Here is an 11,182-nt window from a genome sequence, read left to right on the forward strand (position 1 = left end):
GCAACTAATCCGTTCAGCAACAGAAAAGGATGCCATCTGGTGAACGGTATCTGAATCTTTGGCAGAATCCGATGATTTTGCAATGGAATTGCCATCTAGAAGAAAGTGGCGTTGTATAAAATGTAATAAAAGAGCATCTGGGGCTCAGTTCATTTGTGGTTGAGTGCCAAAGGCGTAGTGTGAGTGCAAATTGTCTCACGGTAATTGATGTATGAATTGTTTCGTGGTCAACCAAGGAGCCTAGGATTCGGTGACGTGTAAGTACAAGTTCGCGGTGCATATGAGCTACCTGCGAGTGACTCGACTATTAAGTTCAACAGTGCATTAGTGCAATCTGCAGACTTGGATTGATGATTATATAATTTGCAGGGCAATGGAGCAACCTGCGGACAGTGCTAAGCAACCTGTCTAATAATTGAGGGGTAGGCAGTGCATTGGAGCTATCTGCGATACTGTGGTTCGGCAGGCCTAAGGGCATCCATCTGACTTAATAAGAATTAGTGTAGGCACATGGGTTTCCTGTGATACATGTAATAAAAGTATCAGCGGCGTTATTAGCGACCTGCTGTACTAGGAAAATGTCAACTGTTCAAGCAATAAAAATTAGCTCTGAAGCTAGAATAGCATACATGCATAAATAGCGTCACTTTTTGTGTGTGCAGTACATAACACTACATAAAATGAAAATCATGAACTATAAATCACTAGCGCTAGCATAATGACATAATTAAAAACAATGACATATATTGACAGGAAAATAAAAACACAATGATGTATAATAATAATGCTGTAAGTAGTCGGAACACTCAACGTTAACATGTAACACTGGCCACCTGGGGCTGGCTGCTAAGCTGTGTGTGTGTTAGTTTTAAAACTGACGATAACAAATTGATCTGAAAGGACAACTAGGCACAGTTCCCATAGCGCTTACATCACCAGCTAATCAGATGCAAAGTACGTATCTCACAATGGATCATCGGCCGATATTTTGGGGCAAGACTGCAACAAGGGAGAGCAATATCTCGGTGTAAATAGGTGGTAAGATTAAAAGACCGGTACTGTCGGAAGAGGGTACCTAACATGTTGTAGGGGTCTCCTCATCGACAGAAGAAGGAAAACAGGATAGAACAATGACCACAGCGGTAGAGTAAAATAAATGGGGAGGGCAAAAATAACTGCGTAGCAACCAAGGAACAATAGCCCATCGATATACGGCAGCCCGGATGATTGGTCGTTTGTGCCTCGTCAGTAGCGTGAAAAACCCGTGGCATTGCATTGGTTTGCCCATATCTGGCCTTGTCCAAGGCAGATAACGTTAAATGTCATCATAGTTCGATGTGTAAGAGGGTTAGGGCTGTAGTTTGTAGCTTATACAATGAAGCAAAGCAGTCGTGAAACTTCACTTATAGGATTGGCAGACTAAGGTATGCAGAATAATGTAAATCGTTAAGAACTTCATGTGATTTATCCAGCTAATGTGAAACAAAACAAGGAAAATAATTTAAACAATGAATCACATCTACTTAATATTTATGTTAAGATTTATTGGGATGTTTGAATGAATTTTGTTTGCCGTGTCTTCCGGCTGCATGAAAGAAACCAGCTTGGAGCTGTTGGCGAGCACGCAGTGCACGGTAGGTGCGGAGTAGGCACCAGCACGTCAGCGGTTATGTGAGACGGCGTGTAGCCGCGAGAGACCGGCCGCTACTGCTTCGACAAATATCACGCACTTAGCGTGTACCAGAAATATCGATGAATTAGAAATTGATAATTATCTAGAATAAGAGTTTTTTAAAAAGGCTGTTAGCTATATAAAATGATGGTAAATACATTGTAGTCTGTCATACACGGAGGATAGGGCAGTAATTTGCGGTTTGTTTTTGTAACTACTAGGATGCGCCGCGTGTTGAGACGCTGGCGGCGGCAGCGCACGTGGTGATAAGATACATCATCGCGCGGAGTGCTGTTACTGGCTGAGAAAAAATTATGGCCACTGGCCAGTTCTTGGCAAGGAGAAGGGACAGCGCTGAAGGGAAGAAGGGAGGTGACAGCTGATGTGTTGCCCCGCCAACAGCTGGTCCCGTAAACAAAGCGTACGAGGTGTATGCATTTCAAGTCCTGGCTTTATCTGTTCTGATTACTTACGAATAGCTGCAGCAAATACAGAACTATGACATATAGTACAATACACTAGACGTCAACGTAACAAGTATTAAGAAAAGCTCGGAGTAAAAATACTCCACATGGACTGGTTTGCCAAATAGATGGCAATAGAGGACATTGAAGAATATTATTCGGAGTTAGCAGCCGCGGTACTGCCAACACCAAGTGTATTGGTTGCATTTGAAGCAAGTCAGTTGCGTGGCATTGCTTGCAAAACATAAAACATAATCATACATATGAAAATGCTGGCCGGAAGACCATGGTCGGCACATTCCACTACAGTATGCCCAAGCCGGCTACGGCCAAACATTATACATGGAAAATTTTATTTAATAAAACTTTGTCGGCAATGATCCCTCTTGGGGGGTCTCCTCCCTGCACATCTATTTACTCCTTCCACCTTTGTGCTTTCCCTTCTTTGCTTGGAACTGGGGTTCCATCTGAGCTCTTGATATTCATGCAAGGTGTTCTCTTTTCTCCGAAGGTCTCTTTAATTTTCCTGTAGGCAGTACCTGTCTTAGCCCTAGTGATATAATCCTCTACATCCTTACATTTGTCCTCTAGCCATTTCTGCTTGGCCATTTTTCACTTCCTGTCAATCTCATTTTTGAGACATTTGTATTCCTTCTTGCCTGCTTCATTTACTGTATTTTTGTATTTTCTCCTTTGATCAATTAAATTCAATATCTCTTCTGTTACCCAAGGATTTCTATTAGCCATCATATTTTTATCTACTTGATCCTCTGCTGCCTTCACTATTTCATCTCTCAAAACTGCAGAGGTACTGTATGTACTCTGGCATCCATGGAAGATGGTCTGTTAGCAGACTGTGATGCTTATGCAAGTTCAGCGTTCCATCTATGAAAAACATGTTTGTGAGCTGATGGTTCTCTGCCCCACACCATATGTTTACACTCCATGGATGCTGACACTCCAACTAACAAAGCCAACAAGGATTGTCAACAGACCATCAGTGCATGTTGCAGCAGTTTGCCATGATTGGTAAATGTGGCTTCATCAATGTTCAAGATATGATACAACTGGAGTATCCTGTCTTAATGCCCATGTGCAGAAGTTAACAAGACTCTCATAATTGTTTTCATGCTGCTCTTGGTGGAGAGAGATGTAAAAGGGATGAAAACTATCTCAATAGAGAATGCTTAGAACGCATACCTAACTCATGCCATCTCCTTGTGTGATTGCATGGGTTCTAACATACAGATCAACTGCAACAGCAGCAAGGACAGTAATTTCCCCCTCTTCATTTGTCACTTATTTCCTGCTATTATGTTGTCTATGTGCTATACTATCACTTTCCAGTTTGTCTGATGAACCAGTTTCAGGCTCTGTCTCAGGTTGATACTGATCTTAGGCCAGACATGGCTGCTTGTCCTGTTCCAGAGATTGCCCCTCAGTCTGCAAGATCCGGGCCATCACAGAGGGTGGGCTTACTGGTAGTTGGGAGCTCCAGCATCAAGTGCGTAATGGGGCCCCTTAGGGATATGGCAGCAAGAGAGGGGAAGAAAACCAATGTGCACTCCGTGTGCATACCGGGGGGAGTCATTCCAAATGTGGAAAGGGTCCTTCCGGATGCCATGAAGGGTACAGAATGCACCCATCTGCAGGTGGTCGCTCATGTCAGCACCAATGATGTGTGTCACTATGGATCGGAGGAAATCCTCTCTGGCTTCCGGCGGCTATCTGATTTGGTGAAGACTGCCAGTCTCGCTAGCGGGATGAAACAGAGCTCACCATCTGCAGCATCGTCGACAGGACTGACTGCAGACCTTTGGTACAGAGCCGAGTGGAGGGTCTGAATCAGAGGCTGAGACGGTTCTGCGACCGTGTGGGCTGCAGATTCCTCGACTTGCGCCATAGTGTGGTGGGGTTTCGGGTTGCACTGGATAGGTCAGGAGTCCACTACACGCAGCAAGTGGCTACACGGATAGCAGGGGTTGTGTGGCGTGGACTGGGCGGTTTTTTAGGTTAGATGGCTTTGGGCAAGTACAGAAAGGGCAACAGCCTCAAAGGGTGAGGGGCAAAGTCAGGACATGCGGGGACCAAGCAGCAATTGGTATTGTAATTGTAAACTGTCGAAGCTGCATTGGTAAAGTACCGGAACTTCAAGCGCTGATAGAAAATACCAAAGCTGAAATTGTTATAGGTACAGAAAGCTGGCTGAAGCCAGAGATAAATTCTGCTGAAATTTTTACAAAGGCACAGACAGTGTTTAGAAAGGATAGATTGCGTGCAACCGGTGGTGGCGTGTTTGTCGCTGTTAGTAGTAGTTTATCCTGTAGTGAAGTAGAAGTGGATAGTTTCTGTGAATTATTATGGGTGGAGGTTACACTCAACAACCAAGGTAGGTTAATAATTGGCTAATTTTACTGATCTCCCGACTCAGCAGCATTAGTGGCAGAACAACTGAGAGAAAATTTGGAATACATTTCACATAAATTTTCGCAGCATGTTATAGTCTTAGGTGGAGATTTCAATTTACCAGATATAGACTGTGACACTCAGATGTTTAGGACAGGTGATAGGGACAGAGCATCGAGTGAAATTATACTGAGTGCACTATCCGAAAATTACCTCGAGCAATTAAACAGAGAACTGACTCGTGGAGATAACATCTTGGACCTCCTGATAACAAACAGATCTGAACTTTTCAACTCTGTAAGTACAGAACAGGGATTCGGTGATGATAAGGCCATTGCAGCATCCCTGAATATGGAAGTTAATAGGAATATAAAAAAAGGGAGGAAGGTTTATCCGTTTAGCAAGAGTAATAGAAGGCAGATTTCAGACTACCTAACAGATCAAAACGAAAATTTCTGTTCCGACACTGACAATGTTGAATGTTTATGGAAAAAGTTCAAGGCAATTGTAAAATGCGTTTTAGACAGGTACGTGCTGAGTAAAACTGTGAGGGACAGGAAAAACCCACCGTGGTTCAACAACAAAGTTAGGAAACTACTGCAAAAGCAAAGAGAGCTTCACTCCAAGTTTAAATGCAGCCAAAACCTCTCAGACAAACAGAAGCTAAACGATGTCAAAGTTAGCGTAAGGAGAACTATGCTTGAAGTGTTCAGTGAATTCGAAAGTAAAATTCTATGTACCGACTTGACAGAAAATCCTAGGAAGTTCTGGTCTTACATTAAATCAGTAAGTGGCTCGAAACAGCATATCCAGAGCACAAACGAAAAAATGGATGACATCCAAAAAAGTGTCAAAGGAATAGAAAAGCAAATGGAATCACTCAACAGAGGAAAGTCCACTGGACCTGACGGGATACCAATTCGATTCTACACAGAGTACGCGAAAGAACTTGAGCCCCTTCTATCAGCCGTGTACCACAAGTCTCTAGAAGAATGGAAGGTTCCAAATGATTGGAAAAGAAGGGTCGTCGAGCAGATGCACAAAACTATAGACCTATATCTCTGAGGTCAATCTGTTGTAGAATTTTAGAACATGTTTTTTGCTCGAGTATCATGTCGTTTTTGGAAACCCAGAATCTACTCTGTAGGAAGCAACATGGATTCCGGAAACAGCGATCATGTGAGACCCAACTCGCTTTATTTGTTCATGAGACCCAGACCCAGAAAATATTACATACAGGCTCCCAGGTAGATGCTATTTTCCTTGACTTCCAGAAGGCGTTCGATACAGTTCCGCACTGTCACCTGATAAACAAAGTACGAGCCTACGGAATATCTGACCAGCTGTGTGGCTGGATTGAAGAGTTTTTAGCAAACAGAACACAGCATGTTTTTATCAATGGAGAGACGTCTACAGACGTTAAAGTAACCTCTGGCGTGCCACAGGGGAGTGTTATGGGACCATTGCTTTTCACAATATATATAAATGACCTAGTAGATAGTGTCGGAAGTTCCATGCGGCTTTTCGCGGATGATGCTGTAGTATACAGAGAAGCTGCAGCATTAGAAAATTGTAGCTAAATGCAGGAAGATCTGCAGTGGATAGGCACTTGGTGCAGGGAGTGGCAACTGACCCTTAGCATAGACAAATGTAATGGATTGCGAATAAATAGAAAGAAGGATCCTTTATTGTATGATTATATGATAGCGGAACAAACACTGGTAGCAGTTACTTGTGTAAAATATCTGGGAGTATGCGTGCGGAATGATTTGAAGTGGAATGATCATATAAAATTAATTGTTGGTAAGGCGGGTACCAGGTTGAGATTCATTGGGAGAGTCCTTAGAAAATGTAGTCCATCAACAAAGGAGGTGGCTTACAAAACACTCGTTCGACCTATACTTGAGTATTGCTCATCAGTGTGCGATCCGTACCAGATCGGTTTGATGGAGGAGATAGAGAAGATCCAAAGAAGAGCGGTGCGTTTCGTCACATGGTTATTTGGTAACCGTGACAGCGTTACGGAGATGTTTAGCAAACTCAAGTGGCAGACTCTGCAAGAGAGGCGCTCTGCATCGCGGTGTAGCTTGCTCGCCAAGTTTCAAGAGGGTGCGTTTCTGGATGAGGTCTCGAATATATTGCTTCCTCCTACTTATACCTCTCAAGGAGATCACGAATGTAAAATTAGAGAGATTCGAACACGCACGGAGACTTTCAGACAGTCGTTCTTCCCGCAAACCATACGCGACTGGAACAGAAAAGGGAGGTAATGACAGTAGCACGTTAGGTGCCCTCCGCCACACACCGTTGGGTGGCTTGCGGAGTATAAATGTAGATGTAGATGTTTCATGTAACTGGCCGAGGAGGTTGATATGTATTTTCCGATATGGTTGTCATCTATTGAGGTATCTTGCCACATAAGCCATACAAGAATGAAATGCATTCCTCCTACATTCTCCATACACCTTGAGCATGTCAGCTTTATCTGTATTAGTAAATCCCATTGTCCACTCATAACCTACTGCTTGGACTGTCACATGCTAACTGACTAGCAAGTTGCAGTACTAACAACTCAAGTAACACACAAGCACAATGTAAGCAAACTCAACAACATTTTACCTAACAACTAAGCAGATTGAATGGCACAAACATGTGTTGATGTGGAAAATTTCAAAATATGATATCTCATAAATGACTTACACTTGAATCCTATAACAAAAACCACTGACTTGCTAATTTGTGCTACTTTTAATTTGTTAATGTCAACAGGCATTATCCCATTTACAAAAGTGTATGTTTGCACAAAAAACCCTTTCTAATTATTCTACAATCTGTTAATTGGCTAACAATATGAGCCCCTGACTACCAATCTATTCCGTCAAAACCATACATCAATAGCACTTTCTGTTTTCGTTATATTTTTAGTGCAAGGCCAAAATTAGCAGAATGTAAAGAAACAGACTCAGTTTTTTGTAAAATGATGAGGATTTAATTTTGATATCACTGACAAGGGGATATCAATAATTATCCTTAATGTGAAATTATCACAAGGATGACTCTAGTTTGTTGTAGGACAATACATACACTCCTGGAAATGGAAAAAAGAACACATTGACACCGGTGTGTCAGACCCACCATACTTGCTCCGGACACTGCGAGAGGGCTGTACAAGCAATGATCACACGCACGGCACAGCGGACACACCAGGAACCGCGGTGTTGGCCGTCGAATGGTGCTAGCTGCGCAGTATTTGTGCACGGCCGCCGTCAGTGTCAGCCAGTTTGCCGTGGCATACGGAGCTCCATCGCAGTCTTTAACACTGGTAGCATGCTGCGACAGCGTGGACGTGAACCGTATGTGCAGTTGACGGACTTTGAGCGAGGGCGTATAGTGGGCATGCGGGAGGCCGGGTGGACGTACCGCTGAATTGCTCAACACGTGGGGCGTGAGGTCTCCACAGTACATCGATGTTGTCGCCAGTGGTCGGCGGAAGGTGCACGTGCCCGTCGACCTGGGACCGGACCGCAGCGACGCACGGATGCACGCCAAGACCGTAGGATCCTACGCAGTGCCGTAGGGGACCGCACCGCCACTTCCCAGCAAATTAGGGACATTGTTGCTCCTGGGGTATCGGCGAGGACCATTCGCAACCGTCTCCATGAAGCTGGGCTACAGTCCCGCACACCGTTAGGCCGTCTTCCGCTCACGCCCCAACATCATGCAGCATGCCTCCAGTGGTGTCGCGACAGGCATGAATGGAGGGACGAATGGAGACGTGTCGTCTTCAGCGATGAGAGTCGCTTCTGCCTTGGTGCCAATGATGGTCATATGCGTGTTTGGCGCCGTGCAGGTGAGCGCCACAATCAGGACTGCATACGACCGAGGCACACAGGGCCAACACCCGGCATCATGGTGTGGGGAGCGATCTCCTACACTGGCCGTACACCACTGGTGATCGTCGAGGGGACACTTAATAGTGCACGGTACATCCAAACCGTCATCGAACCCATCGTTCTACCATTCCTAGACCGGCAAGGGAACTTGCTGTTCCAACAGGACAATGCACGTCTGCATGTATCCCGTGCCACCCAACGTGCTCTAGAAGGTGTAAGTCAACTACTCTGGCCAGCAAGATCTCCGGATCTGTCCCCCATTGAGCATGTTTGGGACTGGATGAAGCGTCGTCTCACGCGGTCTGCACGTCCAGCACGAACGCTGGTCCAACTGAGGCGCCAGGTGGAAATGGCATGGCAAGCCGTTCCACAGGAGTACATCCAGCATCTCTACGATCGTCTCCATGGGAGAATAGCAGCCTGCATTGCTGCGAAAGGTGGATATACACTGTACTAGTGCCGACATTGTGCATGCTCTGTTGCCTGTGTCTATGTGCCTGTGGTTCTGTCAGTGTGATCATGTGATGTATCTGACCCCAGGAATGTGTCAATAAAGTTTCCCCTTCCTGGGACAATGAATTCACGGTGTTCTTATTTCAATTTCCAGGAGTGTATATCAGTGTCTGATTGTGATCCATTAGAAGTAGGCAGTAAAGATACATGAAATATATGAAAGATATCAAGTCTTTCTTATGACAATATGCAGAATGTGACTGCTGACAAAGGCCTTAATGGCCGAAAGTTATGACTGTGTGAATCTTTTTATTGTGCCTATCGCAACTCAGCATCTCCACTATATGGTGAGTAGCAACTTTCCATCTCTCATATTGTTACACTCCATCCTGGATTTTCCATTGTTTGATGTAATATATCTAAGTTATGATATTCCATTTCAACAGGTATCATCTCCCTCATTTTATTTCACAGTGTGGTATCAAAAAGTTCAATTTTTTGTCAATTTTGTATGCAAAATTCTGCAAAATCACACAAGGAGATGACATGAGTTGGGTAGGCATCCTTAGCATTCTCCTTGAGATAGCTTTCATCCCTATCACATCTCTCTCCATCAAGAGCAGCATGAAAACAATTATGAGAGTCTTGTTAACTTCTGCACATGGGCATTAAGACAGGATACTCCAGATGTATCATATCTTGCACAGTGATGAAGCCACATTTACCAATCATGGCAAACTGCTGAAACATGCACTGTTGGTCTGTTGACAATCCTTGTTGGCTTTGTTAGTTGGAGTGTCAGCATCCATGGAGTGTAAACATATGGTGTGGGGCAGAGAACCATCAGCTCACAGACATGTTTTCCATAGATGGAACGCTGAACTTGCACAATCATTACAGCCTGCTAACAGACCATCTTCAATCGATGCCAGAATACATACAATACCTCTGCAGACCAGGAGAATCCTGTGGTACCAACATGATGGCTGTCCAGCCCATAGTGCACAAAATACTACACATGTCTTTCTGAATTGCATTTATACATTTTGTAACTACAAAAATTAATATATTTACTGAAATATGGCACAAAAAATTTACTATAGGTGCAATATGGTCATCACTTTCAACTAGAAGACATCACTTGATAACGGCAACAAGCTGAAACAGGCCTGTTATGTAAAATATTTAAGGAAATTTACTATCTTATTGAAGTTAGTTATGGACCTACATTTTCATTGTGTCTTATAATGACACATGCTATGTTGTAGGCCCCACAGAACAAAACATGTTTCCAAATCATTGTACTGGATGCAGAGGACCTGTACCTTGTCTGGCCCATTCCCCAGATTTGATGCCAGTAGATTTTTTCTGTAGGGAAAACTGAAAGACTCTGTCTACAAGGATATACCAATGACATCCGATGATACGCAATGATTTATTACTGCAGCGTGCTTTGACATCTCCACTGAAATGCTAGCAATTGTGCAGCCATCACTCTATACCAGACTGGAAGCATGTACTGCTGCTGCTGGTGGTAATTTTGAACATAATCTGTGTTGGTCTGTTGCCTCATTACTGGTCAGAATCCATGTAACTAGTTTATTCAGTTGTGTTGTCATTTAGTATGTGCTGTCGTAGCTGTCTTAGAAATGTCAGTCTGTGAACTTTTGATAATACAATTTCTCATAAATGACTTGCACTAAAATCCTGCAACAACTCACCACTGATGCTCTGATTTACACTAGTTTTAGTTTGTTAATGTCAGTAGTATCTGTATGTTTACACAAAAATTACACTTTCTAAGTAATATTACAGTCTGTTGACTGGCTAATGATATAAGCTTGTGACTACCAATCCATTCTGTGAAAAATGCACATCAATGGCATTTTCCATTTCCGCAATATTTGTGGTGCAAGTTTTAGGTGATTCACCTTGTGTAAGGAAAGATTATGCCATGGATTTCTCATTCAGAATTATATTTGATTGTTGTTTGTTTGCAAGAAGATTATGTTATGCCTTGGATAAGTAGCAAAAATGTACAATAGCATGTGTTGGAATTTGACAGTGGCCTTAGTGTGGCTTACTGAGACTCTGGTATGCTATTGCTGCTCACATTGGTTGGGATCTCATGCATGTCATGTGTTAATGAAACTGATTATAGTGAGATAAACGTACTAATCAATCCTGGATCATATGAAGTGGGTGATACTGCACCAAAGAAATAAAAATAAAAATCCACTAATACATAGCTATGTGAGATATGTTTCTAAATACTTAATGTAATTACAATGATG

The sequence above is a fragment of the Schistocerca americana genome, chromosome 7, assembly GCF_021461395.2.
Source record: "Schistocerca americana isolate TAMUIC-IGC-003095 chromosome 7, iqSchAmer2.1, whole genome shotgun sequence".
NCBI lineage: Eukaryota > Metazoa > Arthropoda > Insecta > Orthoptera > Acrididae > Schistocerca > Schistocerca americana.